This window comes from Epinephelus lanceolatus, chromosome 13, assembly GCF_041903045.1.
Source record: "Epinephelus lanceolatus isolate andai-2023 chromosome 13, ASM4190304v1, whole genome shotgun sequence".
In the NCBI taxonomy this organism is placed as follows: domain Eukaryota; kingdom Metazoa; phylum Chordata; class Actinopteri; order Perciformes; family Serranidae; genus Epinephelus; species Epinephelus lanceolatus.
The window spans coordinates 2,631,651-2,648,352 of NC_135746.1; positions in this window are offsets into that span (position 1 = coordinate 2,631,651).

Genomic DNA, 16,702 nt, shown 5'->3' on the forward strand with positions numbered 1-16,702 from the left:
ATTGGGGCCCTAAGTGAAATTTTATTTGGAGGCCCCCATCCCAAATGCATCATAGGTACAAAATGACGGTACAACAACTTGCCATTTAACTTGACAACCTTTATTGGCAATAACAAATGTACTGTAGATACAGTAGTTTGGCTGTATGAGTCAAATAAAATGAAAAATTCAACCTGAAATAAATAAATAAATATTAAATAAAAATAACTTCAAACTGAAATAAATAAATAAGATTAAATAGGAAAAACCTGTCTCCCTCTTTTATTTTATTTTATATTCAGTGTTTAAACAAGGGTGGGGGATTGAGGTGGTGGAAGTTACTTTCTTTTGATGAATAATTGATAGCTAGCGCCCACCCGACCCGCGGCTGGTATGCAGTGCAGAGTGGCCAAGACTAACATTAGCAAACCAGCGAAGATTAGAGGTTGGGCAGAGGGCACTGTGTTATCTCACCTTCTCTAAATGCATAGCAGTTTGAAATGTGTGCTAAAGCTCACTGAGTCAATGGAGCGTCGGACTAAAAGTCCAGACACACCAAAGCAACGTCCATGAGCGAGTGGCCAATGGCAAATCAGTGCATTCTGCTCCTGCATGAGAGGAACCAGCAGATGGCAGTAGTCTACAATAGTCATTCAAAAGGGGACACTGGAAGACCGCCATGATGCTAGTTAGCCAGTTTGCACATTAACAACACAACCTGATGGTGAAAGAACAAACGATTTTTACCGTGCGCCAGTGAACAGTAACACATCATGAAACGTTTCCGCTAAAGAGCTCAGTGGCTAAAGAAATCTCACTCCCTCTCCAGCTGTTTGTTTACTTTCCTCACTTCTGTTCTCATGCGCTGAGCTGAACTTCCAATCAGAGTAATTTCATTCACTGCCTTCTCTGTAGCCGATTTAACATGACCCAACAAGGACCAACAAGACTAGGGTGACAGATACTCCGACACTGACCGACAGCCGACCTTCAGCTTGGTGTGTCAGGGCCTTAAAATGAAAGACCTCTTGTATGTGATGTGATTTTGCATTTTTTCCCTTAAAAATTAACTAACATCCAACCTCTAAAGCTCACTAATTAACATGTTTGAAAGGAATTGGCGGAATTGGAATTGGCGATTAACCAAACTGGAAGAATCTCGTTTAATCTGGACAGACAGTCTCAAAACTTATAAGAGGGGCCTCCGCAATGCCAGAGCAAACTATTACTCAGCATTAATAGAAGAAAACAAGAACAACCCCAGGTTTCTTTTCAGCACTGTAGCCAGGCTGACTGAGAGTCAAAGCTCTATTGAGCCTTGTATTCCTTTAGCCCTTAGCAGTAATGATTTTATGAGCTTTTTTAATGACAAAATTCTAACTATTAGAGGCAAAATTCATGACCTCCTGCCCTCAGATGGTAGGCCTACCTATCTAACCTCAAACACAGCTGTAGAATCTAATATATATTTAGATTGCTTCTCCCCAATTTCTCTTCAAGAATTGACCGCAGTGATTTCTTCATCTAAATCATCAACGTGTCTCTTAGACCCCATCCCAACTAGGCTACTTAAGGAGGTCTTTCCTTTAGTTAACACTCATATATTAGATATGATCAATATATCCCTATTAACAGGCTATGTACCACAGTCTTTTAAGGTAGCTGTAATTAAACCTCTCCTAAAAAAGCCCACCCTGGATCCAGAGGTGTTAGCCAACTATAGACCAATATCTAATCTTCCCTTTATGTCAAAGATCCTTGAGAAAGTAGTCGCAGACCAGCTGTGTGATTTTCTCCAGGATAATAATTTATTTGAGGAATTTCAGTCAGGATTTAGAGTGCATCATAGCACTGAGACAGCACTAGTTAAAATTACAAATGACCTTCTGATTGCTTCAGACAAAGGACTCGTCTCTGTTCTTGTTTTATTAGATCTTAGTGCGGCGTTTGACACAATTGACCATCAAATTCTACTGCAGAGACTGGATCACTTAATTGGCCTAAAAGGTTCTGCACGAAGCTGGTTTAAATCTTATTTATCTGATCATTTTCAGTTTGTTCACGTTCACAATGAATCATCCTTACGTACCAAAGTTTGTTTTGGAGTTCCGCAAGGTTCTGTGCTCGGACCAATCCTATTTACTCTATATATGCTTCCTTTAGGTAACATCATTAGAAATCACTCTATAAATTTCCATTGTTATGCGGATGATACACAGTTGTATTTATCGATGAAGCCTGAAGAAAGTAATCAATTAACTAAACTCCATAACTGCCTTAAAGACATAAAAAATTGGATGAGCACCAATTTCCTGATGTTAAATTCAGACAAAACTGAAGTTATTGTTCTTGGCCCCAAACAACTCAGAGACTCTTTATCTGATGACATAGTTTCTCCAGATGGCATTGCTCTGGCCTCTAGCACTACCGTAAGAAACCTCGGAGTAATATTTGATCAAGATTTGTCTTTTAATTCTCATTTAAAGCAAACCTCACGGACTGCATTTTTTCATCTGCGTAATATTGCGAAAATTAGGCCTATCCTGACCCGAAAAGATGCAGAAAAATTGGTCCACACTTTTGTTACCTCAAGGCTGGATTACTGTAACTCTCTATTATCAGGTAGCTCTAGTAAGTCCTTAAAAACTCTCCAGCTAATTCAGAATGCAGCAGCACGTGTACTAACAGGAACTAAGAAACGAGATCATATTTCTCCTGTTTTAGCTTCTCTGCACTGGCTCCCTGTAAAATCCAGAATTGAATTTAAAATCCTACTGTTAACTTATAAAGCTCTAAATGGTCAAGCTCCGTCATATCTTAGAGAGCTCATAGTGCCATATTATCCCACCAGAACACTGCGCTCTGAGAACGCAGGGTTACTCGTGGTCCCTAAAGTCTCCAAAAGCAGATCAGGAGCCAGAGCCTTCAGCTATCAGGCTCCTCTCCTGTGGAATCATCTTCCTGTTACGGTCCGGGAGGCAGACACCGTCTCCACATTTAAGACTAGACTTAAGACTTTCCTCTTTGATAAAGCTTATAGTTAGGGCTGGCTCAGGCTTGCCCTGTACCAGCCCCTAGTTAGGCTGACTTAGGCCTAGTCTGCCGGAGGACCCCCCTATAATACACCGGGCTCCCTCTCTCTCCCTCTCTCTCCCTCTCTCTCTCTCTCTCTCTCTCTCTCTCTCTCACTCTCATCCTATTACTGCATCTTGCTAACTCGGCCATTCTGGATGTCACTAACTCGGCTTCTTCTCCGGAGCCTTTGTGCTCCACTGTCTCTCAGATTAACTCATATCACAGCGGTGCCTGGACAGCGTGACGTGTGTGGTTGTGCTGCTGCCGTGGTCCTGCCAGATGCCTCCTGCTGCTGCTGCCATCATTAGTCATTAGTCATACTTCTACTGTTATTATACACATATGACTATTGTCACACAAGTATACTGTCAGATATTAATACATACTTTCAACATATTGTACCACAGTACCCAGAACTATAACTATAATATTATTACTTTCAATAATGTTGTTGTAAGCTACTGTCATTACCTGCATCTCTCTCTCTCTCTCTCTCTCTCTCTCTCTCTCTCTCTCTCTCTCTCTCTCTCTGTCTCATTGTGTCATATGGATTACTGTTAATTTATTATGCTGATCTGTTCTGTACGACATCTATTGCACGTCTGTCCGTCCTGGAAGAGGGATCCCTCCTCAGTTGCTCTTCCTGAGGTTTCTACCGTTTTTTTTCCCCGTTAAAGGGGTTTTTTTTGGGGAGTTTTTCCTTATCCGCTGTGAGGGTCTTAAGGACAGAGGGATGTCGTATGCTGTAAAGCCCTGTGAGGCAAATTGTGATTTGTGATATTGGGCTTTATAAATAAAATTGAATTGAATTGAATTGAAATTGAATGTTAAGCCAAGTCTCATCTAGTTTCATGGCGTCAGAGAGAAGGCAGACATCTCTACGGCTGATGTCGCCAACTCTCAGCAACTCATACCAAAATAATCTAGACTGACAACTAGCACTACAGGTAAAATATGTACCTTAGATTTGGGGATGAACTGCCCTTTAAAGAGCATAGTTGGCACCGCTGGGTGATATGAGGACATATAATAATTATAATATATCTGCTTAACCTTTTATCTAGGTCATATCTACTGTTACTGTCTGGCTGTGAAGAGTGGGAGGTACAGCAAGCACAGTTCAGGACAATTGGACTCTCACTGACATGTCCTCTGCTGTCAGGAAGAAAAAGAAATCTGTTTTTTTCTGGATTATTTCACATCCTCTACATTCCATTAAAAGGACACAAGAGAAGTTATATTAGCAAGTATGAGGCTGTGTAGACACTGGCAATCAAAACTCTGCTGTCACGAATGCAAAAGCTTCAATTTAAAGTGTTTTCTCTGAGTTACTAATGCAGACAGCCAGTTATTACCCGAACTCTAATTTCCTGTCCTTAGTCATTCCCCTGTACGTCACTCTTCTTTTCTTGTGCTGAAACAAAATCTAGCAATTAGCTCTTATCTTCTCATTTTGCAGACAATAGCTCGAGCTGAAATGAGTTCATGGTTCATGGTCGCGGCGCTTTTAATCACAACCCCGGACATTAGCCATTAGGGGAACCAACAGCTGTGCTTACACCCACCCAGCTCACAATAGAACCCACACGGTCATTATGGGAGGTTCATTGAGGTTACTAATAAGACTGTCTTATTAACACGGGGAATCAAAAGAAGGCATTAGTAGTGGATATGGAGGATAGGTTTTTTTCCCACTATTTTGACGAGTGTGTTGATCCGTCCTTCAGCCTTCACCCAGGAGGACACAGTAATTCTGAGCCCTGGAGGAAGCTGAGGGCATGTCGTGTGATGGGCTTGTATTAACCGCTTCACCATATCGAATTGTGAAAACCAGTGCTCGGTAAATGACCTCATTAGAACCTAGACTTCTGCTGAGGTCAAAGCAATAATTTGCCATTTTGAGACAAAGGCTTACTGTCTTTCTTGAGTTAGATGATGACATCAATACCACCGTTATGTCTGTACAGTAAAGTTGAAGCCACGTTCAGGAGATGTTAGCTCATCCATCCATCCATCCATCTTAATACGCTTATCCGAAGTCGGGTTGTGGGGGCAGCAGGCTAAGCAAAGCACCCCAGACGTCCCTCTCCCCAGCAACACTTTCCAGCTCCTCCTGGAGGACCCCGAGGTGTTCCCAGGCCAGATGAGATACGTAATCCCTCCAGCATGTTCTGGGTCTGCCCCGGGGCCTCCTACCAGTGGAACATGCCTGCAACACCTCTAATGGGAGGTGCCCAGGAGGATCCTGATCAGATGCCTGAACCACCTCAACTGACCCCTTTCAATGTGAATAACTGATGTGTAAAAATGACAGTGTGTGGTGTCATGGGGGTTATGTGCAGAGTGGTGACTTCCTGGAGTCTCTCAAGGAAAACTATAGAGGAAGAAATGGTCATGCCGTCATAATGACAGCATTCAATGTTTGCATTGGTGCCACTTCTATTGAAGTCAATGGCGCGGGCACAACATGTCCCACACTAACCCATCACATCTGTGTTGTTTCTGTGTTGATGTCAACTTCACATTGTCCAGGCTATAGTAGGAAACATTATAAAGAGATCTAGCTAGCCCTCCTGAACATTATTATATCATTAACAGTGTAAAGGTTGGTTAATTATTGATAATCAAATACACAGTGACTGAATGACCCTTCCTTCTTTTATAATGTAGACTGAGGACTGATGACAATGAACACAGCTACATCTAGTTCTGAATAAGCACAGTCCAAGCACTGTTACAAGCAGTTTTATTATCTACTGTTTTCTTTCTGCCTTAAAATCAATAAGGAATCATTTATCTCCTGATCCTACTAAAAGACTGGCTGAAGGAAGAGAAGACAGTCAGAGGGGGCAGCACAATGTGGCACCAAGACCCATAGTTACTGGATAATTGCTACAACCACGAAACTCCATTCACCCAATCTAAAGTTGGCCGCACCCAACGACGTCTACACACCGCTTCACTACAGACTCTGGGGTACAGCGGGATTTATACTTGTCTGTCAGCTCTATGCAGATCCTACGCCACTGTGAGCCTTTATACTTGTGTGGTGGTGTCTGTGTCACTCTGCAGTTACACCTCCAAAACACTAGTGAGCGGCGGAGGTTTCTGTGAAGTGCTGTAAAGTTTAGTTGATTCAAAACACACATTAAACACACATTAAACATGGCTTAATAGAGACAATTTCAAACACAAGTACACAAATCAGCTTCACTATAACTCGCAGCATTCACAGACAAACACTTGTCTTTATCTGGACACATTTTCCCCACAAATACAACATGCTAACGTTATTAGCACAAGCCTATGGCATTTTACATTGTATAAATTAGCCTAGAGGCTAGCAGACTTTTCCTCTTCTCATATGAAGCCAGGGACAACAGCAACATTTAACAAAGGTAACGTTACAAAATTCAGCTCCATTACAACTCACAAGGTTCACTGACAAAACAACTGTCTTATACTAAACACGTTTTCCAAACAAATACAACATGCTAACGTTATTAGCACAAGCCTATGGCATTTTACATTGTATAGATTAGCCTAGCAGCTAGTGGATATTTCCTCTGCTCATATGAAGCCAGGATAAATCACACACAAGACTTAAAATGCTATTTTAGTGGAGGCTTTATTGTCTTCACAATTTATTGTTTCTTATCTGTGAAATTAAAGTAAAGCTTTGTCTCCACTGAGGGAAATGGTTTCAGCTTACAGAAACAGACAGGAGGTCTGCATCGCTGTGACTTGTAGTTACATTTCTGTGGATGCAGTTATAAATCCTGCTCCACTGTTTGTTTTCTGACTCGACTAACATGACTAACGTAGACCATAATCATTTCCAGCCATAACCAAGTAGTTTTGCTGCATTAAGATAGGATACAAAAGGCTGCTGGCTTCCACCGGGGGATGTGGGGATGATATCATATTGCAGAGGATTGTTCTGTAACCAGATGCAGTTTCACTAAAAAACACATTGCAGACATAAAACTACAGCAACCAAGTAAATAAAAGTGTAATATTGAAGTTGAACTTTTTTTCTCCCCTAAAATTGTTTGCAACATACAGTAATTATCTCCCTGTTGCCTTAACTCCACTCAAACTGAGTTTTCCCAAAAGCTCCCGGGGTAAGACTCGAGATGGATGGATGAACAGATGGATAATAGATGTTTCCTTCCGCCTTCTTATCTTCAGATCCGACTTTATTGAACTCCGCAGTCCGTCTGTTCTGCTCCCTGACTCACAGTTTGGATGTTGCACTGACGGATCAAGCCTTTTGCTTTCCCCGGCTTGTGTTGAATCAGAATTGAACAGGTGGTGGAACTGTACAAGACCGCAAAACAAACATACACAGAGGATTACGTGACCGCAAACACGGATTACCCATCAAGGCATTTATTTACCTGACCTTTGGCCCTGATTATCATCTGTCAACACGCGGTCTGGTGCTTTAGCAGCGACTGGGATCAGAGTTGCAATAACTGCTCTTGTTAATACACTGACAATCCCTCATGTCTTTCTCTCTCTCTCTGTCTCACACACACACACACACACACACACACACACACACACACACACACATGCTTTCACACTCTCTGCTTCTCTCCATTCATCAGCAAAAGAGAATCATAGAATTATCGATTCGGTGCAAACAAAGAGTGAAACAATTGATGCAGGAAAACAAGTCAGGGGTTGTCACTCATTGATTTACTTGTCAGTGCAGGTCTCTGATCAGCAGCTGTAGTATGAGTGTGTGTGTGTGTGTGTGTGTGCGTGTGTGTTTGATGAAATGGGAGGTGCTGGACACAACAACAGCAGCAAACCTACAGTAAATCACTTCAGTGTGAATGCAGGAGGAAATTGATCGAAGCAACATGAGGCAGCAGTAAGTAAATAATAGTTTCTTATTGAATTAACTAATGCTTTCCTCCTCAGGTTTGCATTAACAAAATGCCTTCAAGGTCTTAGCGCGCTCACGGGCACAACAGTACGCATAATTAAGCATAAAAATTGCACATTACTCATGGAATATTCACAAAGAGCCTCTTGTCTCCTCGACTGACAAGAGCAATTCAGAAACCCATTTCACAGGGTCTACACCTTGAGAGAATTGACATCAGGCTCATTTTTAAGTCAAATACAGAGTCACAGTGTCCCTGTGTGACTGCCTGGGTTTAATCTCTCTCTTTTTCATCATAAAATCCTGAAAGAAAAATGTGCATCTGCTTATGCTAACAAAACCCTAGATGCACTGTGTTCTGTGTTTGCCACCTAATGTGACACAATGCTGAATCACATTAAGCTGTGCCAGCTGGTAATGACGAAAATATGGATATCATCTGTGATGTGTTTCTTCGGAAATTGGAAGTTTCACACTATGTGTACTCCATCGAAGTTCAACTAGTAAAAGTGCTGTTAAACTGATTACAAAAAAATGTGTGTCATTTTTTACATTTGGCTTAGCTGCTGTATTAGCAAAAGGAATGTTATCACATAAAATGGCATACAAACCAACCCAAGTGGCAGAAAACAAAATGTTGGCATTGTACATTTCTGCAAAACACAGAGAAATTACATTTACATTACTATATAATGGATACAGTGAAACGTAATGTTTCAACAGTGCCTTGGTTAGTGTGCACTTAGGTTTAAGCACAAAAGACACTTGGTTATGATTAGGAAAAGATTGTGTTTGGCTTTAAAAACCTGATTTTGGGGGCACAATCATGGCAGGAGATGCAGCAATGTCATGTTGAAAAAACCAAAAGCTTTTATGGCACTATCCATGCTGGACAAACAAAGACAGTGTGCTACAAATACCCATATTTGGAGCCTAAAAAGCCGCTGGAAACACACTAACAGGTTGCTAAAGAACATCTGTATCTAGAGCCTAAAAACCTTATAGAAAAACACTGACAGGTTGCTACAGAACACCCACACTTAAAGCCTAAAAAGCTGCTGGAAACACACCAAAGAGTCACAACATAACATCCACATTTGGAGCCTCAAAAGCCACTGGAAACACTGATGGGTCACTGACAAGCACCTACTGTATACTTGGAGCCTAAAAATCTGATGAAAACACGCTGGCAGGTTGCTACAGAACATCCATATCAGGAGCCTAAAAAGCCACTGGAAACACACTGATGGGTCACTACAAAACACCAACAACAGGGGCCTAAAGAGCTGCTAGAAACCCACAGACAGGTCGCCACAAAACACCAATTTTCAGAGCCTAAATAGCTGATGGAAACACAGCCAGGGGTTGCTACAAAACACCCATGTTAGGAGCCTGCAAAGCTGCTGGAAACACACAGACAGGTCACTACAAAACACCATCGTTCAGAGCCTAAATAATCATTGGAAACACACCCACTGGTAGCTATAAAACACCCACATTTGTAGCCTACAGAGCCAGTGGAAACACTGACGGGTCCCTAAAAAGCAGCTGTATTTGGAGCCTAAAAGTCAGCTGAAAACACACTGACTTCAAAACACCCACATCTGGAGCCTAAAAAGCTGCTGGAAATACACCATGAGTCACTACAAAACACCATGTTCGCAGCCTAAAAAGTCAATTAAAAAAAACACAGACAGGTTGTTACAAAACATCTACGTTCTGAGCCTAAAAAGCCGCTGGAAACACATAGATGGATCACTACAAAACACCAACAATTGGAGCCTAAAGAGCCCCTGGAAAAACACTGATGGGGTATTACAAACCTGCAAAAAAAATCTGCAGAAAACACACTGACAGTTTGCTAAAGAACATCCGTATCTGGAGCCTTAAAAGCTTATAGAAAAACACAGACAGGTTGCTACAAAACACCCACACTTTAAGCCTAAAAAGCTGCTGGAAACACACCAAAGAGTCACTACATAACATCCACATTTAGAGCCTCAAAAGCCACTGGAAACATGCAATAACTCCCTAAAACAACTCTGGTTTTGCTGTTTGTTGATCTCAAACAGTGGTCTGGAGCTTGGCAGGCCTCTTCCCTACATGACACACCATCCAACATCCCTTTCATCTCCCAGTGACAGAGTCAGCTCATATTAGACGTCACTATATAAACGTTGATTGGTATGAAATGAGCAAATGTTACATATTTGTGGTTTGCAGAAATGTACAATGCCAACATTCTCTTGTGGAGACTGGGCAGAACCAAGATTTTAGGAGTATGTTTTTACTGAGTTTGAATAAACGTGTTTGGTTCTCAACTTTCAGATCATCAAAATGTATTGAGTTGATGTGAAACAGCATCTGATGGAAAAACAGTATCTTCTAACTCTGTAAAATCCTGGCATTAGATGCAAATACATTATTAAAATTATTTTTATTTTTGACGTATTTGCATTTAAGAAACTTAAAAATAACAAACACAGAGAACAGTTCAGGGTGCTCTGGGACAAAATAATCCCCAACTAGAGCTCATAGACGTCTCTTCTGTATTTCTCTTTGTCTTCCTCCTGTACTCTTTAATCTGTCATTAAACAATTTGCTTCCCAGACGTTATCTGGTTTATGCATTACTGGCTGCAGTGTCAGATTATGTTTATTAATGGAGTTATCAGCAGAGAAATCTGCACTGCACACCCTGAGCCATGCAGTAACACATTGATTTTCTGTCCAAAGCAAAGAGTGTGTGCCTGAAGTGAGCTTTTTTGTGAAGGCAACCAAAACCATGGAAACTATTTTAGAAAGCAAACCACTGCCACCTAGTGGACAAACTGCCTTCATGCCTGGACACAGTACAATAGGTGTGTACTGTGTTAGACAAAGAAAATCACTGCAGCCATGTTTTATATGAGATGTGCCTAGACTATTGTTCTGAAACACACGTGGGGTTGGATTTCTAGTATGAAACATGATTCTCTTAGACACAGCTCATTTTCAACTGAGGAGCGATCATTATGAGTGCATGAATAGATATGAAAATGCCACCCTATTAAAAAAAATACCAGTCTGAAATCGCCTCTTCACTCCTCACCTTCCTCACTTTAACTACACTAAGGTCAAATTTCAGAGTTCTAATGAGTTCACACCGCCGCTCCTATCAGAGGGTAATTGGCAGCAAACCGCAAGTCTAAAGAGTCCCACAGGTCTGTTTTGTTTACTGAGAAAATTTGGCATCCTTGAGATGCCTCTCTGCTTTATCGCTCCGTCTTTCTGAACCAACTGCAGTATGCTAATCCTTGAAGACTTCCGCTCCCACCTGCCAACCCTCATTATTTTCATGCTATTTTTGAGATAAACAATGTAGAGTAGCTCGGTGCCAGTGAGATTTCCTCCCATCATACAGTAATGAAGACGGAGATGGCAAACAGAAAAAAAAATTAAAAAACAGGCAAAGACTTCATCAAATATTTGCTCATGCCAAGGTCAGTTACCGTGGTGATTCTTAAACACTGATCATTTGAGTCTTTAAAATCCAGATCAACTTTTCAAAGTTTACGATGCTGTTAATTTCCTGTCAGTCAAACATACAGCAATTAAATGCTGAATAATAAGTATTTAATATAAAATTGTACTTAATGTGTGAGCACTAAACTGGACCAGAGTATTTATTTAAAGTCTGCTTAAAACAATTTCTGGTAGCTTTTGTAACATGAACCCTGTTTCTTCTGTTTACCTTCTGATGGATCTAACAAAAGGATAAAATATTCATATGTAATTAATGCTATAATAATTTCCTAGGGGATCAGGGATCAGATTTTGGCATCTTAAAAGCTTCAAACTCATGATTCTATCATCAAATTTAACAATTCGTGCAAGTGAATCACATGTAAAGTACATGTAAAGACGTGATTAGACGCAAATTCCTGCCAAGTGGCGTGATGAAAGTGATGGATGCACCGTGAATGACATAAGTAGCACAGTTTTTCATCATACAAAATCTGAACTTCAGTAACCAATTCACACCTCAATAGCCAATCAGCATTAAGCTCCCGAACCTCTCTTTTCCTACATGTAAAAGAAGAGATGAAGCACTCAAACAAGTTGATTGTCCTCTGATCCACCAACTATGATGCTCCATTTTGTGTCAGACTAAAAGTTGTTGAGGCTCTCTCTTCAGCTATTTTGTACGGGGGTGAGTCTTGGTTAAAAGTGCCCTTGAAGTCTGTTGAGTGGCCTTACATGACTCGGGTGAAATCCCTACTTGGGGTGAGGTCTACTACACCTGACCTTACCTGCCTGTTGGAGGCAAGACTCCCTTCAGTGCGAGCTTTAAGGCCCTGACACACCAAGCCGATGGCCAACTGTCGACCAAAGTCGGGCCGTCAGTGAGCGTCTGTCGCCCTAGTTTTTGCGGTGTGTCCCGCACCGTCGGCACATCGGCGTCGGCGGCTTTTTGGCCGATTGAGCATGTTGAATCGGCGGTGGAGCTTGTCGGTGAGAGAGATCACTCTGATTGGTTGTTCGGGTTTTATTTCCTCGCCCCTGTAGCGAGTGAATCTGCCTGTAGTGAAACCGGGGCTAACCGGTGCTTCCTCCTCAGGCTCCACTTCACTCAGCTGCCCCACAGACCCGCTGCTTCTTCACACTTTAACCTGAATAACAAACCGGAGCTAGCTGGGAGCAGCTAGCGGAGCGTTAGCCGCAGCATGACCGGAGGGAAGCACAGCCAGTTAGCCTCCGCTAGTCTCTGAGCTAGCCCCGGCTCTCCGTTTGGATCCAACCGGAGCACCGAGCCCTGGTTTGTTATTCAGGTTAAAGTGGGAAGAAGCAGCGGGTTTATCGGGCAGCTGAGTGAAGTGGAGCCTGCGGAGGAAACACCGGGACCGTCTGGATGTAATAGTCCGTGGAGGTGCTGCGGTGCTCGGCTGCACAGATAGGAAACCCCTCGGCTGACAGGATGTACCACTCTCTCACTCCGCTCTCTCTCACGCAGGCGCAGAACGTACGTGCTACTTGGCCGTCGGATGTAGTCCGTGTAGTGTGATCAAATGCAACTGACACAGGGCGACGTGAGGTGACGTAGACGACGCAACAGTTGGCTTTCGTCGCCGCTAGTTCTTTGATGTCGGTTTGGTGTGTCCGCACCTTTAGTGAGAGAAAAGCAAGCCAGGTATTTGACCAAGATGAAGCAGCACCAGGGCACGTTAGATGACCCCTTGTGGTTTGTTCCAGAAATGACGAGAAAAGACAACCGAGTCGTGAACTCATACTTGTCTGAGATTACGGAGATACAAGAGCATATTCAGACTGTAGAGAGATGATCGAAAAATTGAGATCTAAAGAAAGGAACAAGATACAAGACCTACCAAACCATGAATCCGGATATATCTGTTCATCCACTTTATACCAGCAATACACTGACACTGAAGACCATGTGAGAATAACTTTTACACGGTTCACAGATTGCAAGTGGAAGTGGGGAGGTGGAGCCGTACACCACACTTTACATTGCATTTGGTGTGAACAACATAACTCTAACTGGACTTTCTGGATAAAACCAAACATTAATAAGTGTAATTTACTAAAATACAGAAAACAATTTACAATGACTAGTATAAGACATATGAAACAAACAGCACGCTGCACTTTGCCTGTGAATCGAGCACAACACATATTAATCTTTGTCCAGCCCACTCGTACCTTTCCTCTGCCACTTCCCCTGAACTGTCAGGACCCTTTACAGAACACACAATGAGTTGTTGGCAGACGCAGACTTTGTAACTGTCATTTTTGAAATTAAAAATACAACTTTAATATTAACACTTAAAAAACACCAACACCTCGGGCTGTGTTTGCAGCGCTACACTACCTTAACAATAAAGTCTATTTAAAACACAAGGTTTGTTCAGCTTACCAGGTGAGCATGTGCACAGGAGTGTTCACAGGTGAAAGATGAGGCTCACACACCTGTGCTCCAGCTCATCTTGAGTGGCCAAATTTCTCCTGGGTCCTGGTGTCCCCCTGCTACAAGTGGGTCTGAACCACCACTGGGACTGAAACGCATCATGTCACAGTCCTCTAACTGAACAAAGATGTGATAGATGTGATTAAGACCAGAATTCTTCAGTTGTCAATAACAGTGGAGGAAGTGAAACCTCTGATCAGAACAGTCACTCTTAGGACTCTCACTCACATTGTGATCACTTCTATCTACTTCTGCTTCTTGAATCAAATAGTCAAAATGAACGACTCACTATTTGTCTGGGGACGTCCTGGAACTCCCTCAAGGACCCCTGGTTAAGAACCACGGATGTACCAGAGATGTTGAAACATTACCTCTCAACAGTGCTGAGGTCATGAGAAATGAGTTTATGAGAAATATTTCATTGTCTAAAACCCCAAATATCCATTACCATCAATTTGACCAACAATTTTATTGTAGCAACAACCATAAAATTAATACGAGGCATGCGGCAAGAGGTTGTTTTTCACTTCCTGTTTCATAAAACAAATGCAATGCAGCGTACTGTAATATTCAGAGGAATAAAATTATGGAATGTTTTGCCATCGGACGTTACACATGTAACAAGTGCAGCTGTTTTTAAAAAGAGGTTAAAGAGACACCTGATGGCACAGAACACCTGATCAACGTAATACCTGACTGTGCTAAGATTAATGTGAAACTTTCCTGGTCTTTTCTTTTCTCAATCACTGTATATACTGTTTTCAGTAGTATTACTATTACCCCTGAGCTGTAAAATTATTATTATTAGGGGCCGACCCGTACGCAGAGGACTCCTCACTGAGGAGTCCTTGCCCCTATTATTTTTGCTGCGTTTATTATAATTATTAGGGTCCGGGCAGCTAAGCTGCCAGGACACTATTGTAATCCTAGGTATTCTTTCTTCTTTCTTCTTCCGAGGAAATCATACTTCCCATGGGTGAAAACTCACCAAACTTTGCACAAAGGTCCAGTCTCATGCCAGATATCCTCAGCTGTAAACTCAAGCCAATAGTCCTGATGGTGGCGCTACAGCAAGCGTCTGAAGTTCAAAACTTTGAAAATTCATAACAAATCAACCATACGTGCTACAACTTCACAACTTTCATCAAACTGTAGCCCCAATACTGAAGAAACTTTTGTACATACAAACCTATTAAAAATTATGAAGTTCATCACTCTGTTTTTTTCAAAAACTGTAAAACTTCTTAAACCTATCTCCTCCCACAATTTTTGCTCAACTGACACCAAACTTGCTACAGAGCATCTTCAGACTGTCCTACACAAACTATGTTTCTCAGATTTTTGATTTATCAAAAATTGAGCCTACAGTGCATCAAAATGTTTGACTGTAAACAGTACTGTAAACATATACATGCAAATTCTTGCTAAATAAATCTTCAATGTTCATGAAAAAAATGACAAAATTCTAGAGTCATGGTAGATGATGTGTGGCAAATTTCAGAATTTTATCTCAAAAACTGAATTTTTGACAGCATTTTGAATTTTGCTCTAATGTGAACAATTGGAGTCAATGTAAAAATGGCAATTTTAAACATCAGTTTTCCACTTATGGAGCAAATCAATCATTGTTACAAATTACCAACATCTCCATGCTGTCTAGATGCAATATGTGTATTTTCAGATTTTTGTCTTAATAACTGAACTTTTTACAGCGGTTTGAAATCTGCTTTTCCATGCATGGACGGCTGCTAAACCTGCACGTCTGGCTTAGTCAAGTTTGTGAAGCTACACATGAATTGTCACTGACTAATTAGCTCAGTGAGGTAGAAATTGATTCTTAGTCTCAGAGGTTGTGAGTTCAAGCCTCAGCTGATGCAAAAGGCAGATTGTGTTGCTAAATTCCTAAATGTCTTCCAATTCTTCTGCTTGTTGCTCAGAATTGCCTAAAAATGCCCGGACCCGACACATCGCTGCGCAGCATCTTCCGCCGCCTCTTTGAGCTGGAATTTGAACCTAAACATGCTCAAAAACTCACCATAATTGGCACGCATGTCAGACCTGGCGAAAAATTTTATAAAATGAAAGAATGAACCCCTAAAGTGCCAAACTGTGCTCTCTGGTGCCACCTAGGCGCACTAAAATTGCCACTTATTTCTGACATTTTTGTGTTAAATATATTGTTTTTTTGGTTAATTTTTGTTTTATTTTGTAGTTTTCCTGTTTTTTGTTTGTGTTTTGTTTCTTTCTTCCTTGGATTTTGAATTATGTATTTGTTTTCCTCTATGAAGTAATGTTTGCTTGTGTGGACCCTAAAAATAGTGGTTGCTACCTTGGTAGTGACTAATGGGGATCCAGATAAATAACTAAATAACGTGTGTTTATGTTTATGCACAAACCCACCTGGTTAAGGTCAGGAAAAGATCATGTTTTGGTCTAAAACACAGCAATGTTTCAGTGAAAACATGCTTTTTATGACACTATCCCCAGTGACGTTTGGAGGGTTAGGGAAACAATGACTTCCTAAAAGACGACTGCTTGTGTTGTTAGTTGGTCCTGAACTAACGACATACACCTTCTTGTTTTTATGTTCTCTTATTTTGCCTGTCTTGTTTTTTACTGTTTTTGATTATATTTAAATGTCCTTGTATAGTGTGTAGCTATGTAGCTATGTGCACTATAAATAAATTCACCTTGACTTCCACGTGGGCATGTGAGTGCTGTTTACGGACAAATTTGAAAATTGGGAAACTGTCCTTTAACACCTCTGAAACTTGGAGCGACGTCACT